We start from the raw sequence: 2,907 nt of genomic DNA on the forward strand, positions 1-2,907 counted from the left end.
TGCCAGCCCCCTCCCCTCCCCCCCCCCCCCCCCAGTGTCATTACAGTGTAACATAGCATTGCCTCCCGCGGTGTAGACTTCCTTCTGCCCTTTCCTGTGTTTGCCCCCCTCCACTAGCGGAAGAAACTTGTCCGCCACGTTTCCCCAATTCTTGCTCTGTGACGCCTTCTCGAACCACATGAATTGGGTAGTAGGGTTTATTCCTCTTGCCCAGCATGTCGCCCTACGGTGCCACGGGTGGGCCCGTGTACAATACCCTCCTTCAGGTGGGTGAGCATTTCTGAGTTGAAGCTTTTACCCGTTCAAAACCATTTTCTCCTCGTGTAGCCTCCAGTGTGCCTCACAATTGCAAATAACCCCGAATGAGTAAAGAATAAGAATTTAAAGTATTTCATGGATATCTAAAGGAGGGAGCGCAGTGTAGTAGAAATAACACGGGCTTTGATGTTTAGCTGGGTTTGGCCCAGGTCTTTCCTCGTACCGCTTAAATATGGCATTTAACATTTGGTGGGAAAGACACCAGCCATCAGGGGTGCTTTGAGGATTCATGCGGTGGGAGATGACGTAACTGGCATTGGTCACATATGTATATTTATGTAAGTACTTGTGTTCATACAGTTAGCCTTTGAGCGGCTCAGGCGTGAACTGCGTGAGTCCACTTACGTGTGGACCTTCTTTGATAAGTACAGGACGTACCGTAAATGTACCTTCTTTTCCTCCTGATTTTCTTTTCTCTAGCTTACTTGATTGTGAGGATACGACATGTGATACATACGACATGCAAAATATATGTTCATCCATCCACCGTTTATGTTACGGCTGTCTTCCGGTTAATAGTGGGCTATTGGTAGCTAGGTTTTTGTGGCGTCAAAGGTTATGTGTGGATTCTTGGCCGTGTGGGGTGAGAGGGTTCGGTGCCCTAACCCCTGCGGTCAAGGTCAACTGTGTATGTATTTGCGTGCACAGATACGGAGATGAAACGCACAAGTGCCAGCAAAATGCCTGCCTCCCGTAGTTGCCCCGGAAGTGGTTTCTGCCGTGTGCCCACGTGCTGACTGTCGATGGGCCACTTGGGTCTGCCTTCCCACGCTGTCTGGTCCTGCCTTGACTTTTTTCTTTTCCCTCCCTCCTTTCCCTTCAGACCATTTTGGATGATTGTAAGGACTGAACACGTGTTTAGTCGCCCGAAAGGGTGGCACCGACGCGACAGATTTTAACTTGTCTTCCGTGAACCTGGCAGAATGTCGCACCATCCCGTGTCCTTCTGACCTCCCCTCCTCTGTCAGAGGCGGAGAAATTCTGGAAAAAAGACAGGAAACGCGTCCACAAAGTGTCCACGTAGTTGTAAAAATTGCTGAAGCACGTGACTGTCCCGCTCACACGTGCTTGCGTCTTGAATGGTGTGGCTCTTGGGTTCACAATTTGTTTGCCAGAAGCTGATTTTCCTTGTGTGGGTTGGAAACCTGGGAATTATGTCCAAGCTGATTACATGTTCAAGCCGGCTAACACCTCTTGTCCGTTTGGTTAATGGACGTTCTCAAAAGGTGCTGGCGATTTCTGTTTTCCTAGTGGAAAAATAGTCACAAATCGACTCATTCACGAAGGGGTCACCTCTGTGGAAAAATGGCATGAGGTGTTTTTCCTCTGCTTCCAGAAGACCTACAGTTACATTTAAAATTGCTCTGGTCACGGGGCACCTGGGTGGCTCCGTCGGTTAAGCGTCCGACTTCGGCTCAGGTCACAATCTCGCGGTCCGTGAGTTCGAGCCCCGCGTCGGGCTCTGTGCTGACGGCTCAGAGCCTGGAGCCTGTTTCGGATTCTGTGTCTCCCTCTCTCTCTGTCCCTCCCCCGCTCATGCTCTGTCTCTCTCTGTCTCAAAAATAAATAAACGTTAAAAAATAAAATAAAATAAAATAAAATTGCTCTGGTCACTGAAGACAAAATAAATGTGTCTTTTTAAGACGGATTTCAGATCCCATTGGTGAAAAGTGTCTGAAGATGCACGAGGAACCCTGTAGATCCGGACTTTCAGCCTGCTTTGCAGTCACCTGGAGAGCTTATCCTCAGCCCAGGGGACTAGCCCTGGGGATTCTAATTCAGCGGGCTGGGTGGGGACGCTGTTCCTATTTCTGACAAGCTCCCACGTCCTGAGCGTGCTCTGGTAGGAAGATCTAACTTGGGCAGCCACTACTGTGGAGGCTTTTGGTCTATATGTGGACCATTTTGAGATTATGATTAAGTATCTGGACACTCCAACCCCAAACAATCCACATGTGTGTCCGTGATTTTGTGATTAATAATAAGGCGGCTGTATTTGGTCTTTGTCCTATTTCTGTCACACAGCTCCCCCAACCCTTGGAATTTCTTAAACAATGAGAATGGACAAGGTGGCTGTTGTTATGTTTATTAGGTGGCTTTGGGCACCAGGTTATGTTTATGAGGTGACTTTGGGCACCCAGGTTGCCAGGGAGCCAACCAGGTCTGGGGCGGGTGTTGGTGGGTTGGAGTTTTGGGTACCGCCTGGGGAAGGGAGAGGGGCTGGAGCCGGAATCAATCACCAACGGCCAGTGATCCAATCAACCATGCCTACGTGATGGACAGGGTTCCGAGAACTTCTGGGATGGTGAACTCAGGGAGGTTCAGAGAGCGGTGCCCCCACACAGGGTATGGAAGCTCCCGTCTTTTTTTTTCCAGATCCTTCCCTGGGCCTCTCTTCCATGGGACAGTTCCTGAGTTCTGTCATTTCATAATAAACTGGTAATCTGGTCAGTCCATTGCCCCGGAGTTCTCTGAGCCACTCTAGAAAATTGATCAAACCTACGGAGAGAGTTCTGGTCAAAAGCATGGTGACAACCCGGACTTACATGAAGCGCGGTGCACAGTCCCATGGGGCTGAGCCCCTAACCT

This window comes from Panthera leo, chromosome B1 (genome assembly GCF_018350215.1).
Source record: "Panthera leo isolate Ple1 chromosome B1, P.leo_Ple1_pat1.1, whole genome shotgun sequence".
Classification (NCBI taxonomy): domain Eukaryota; kingdom Metazoa; phylum Chordata; class Mammalia; order Carnivora; family Felidae; genus Panthera; species Panthera leo.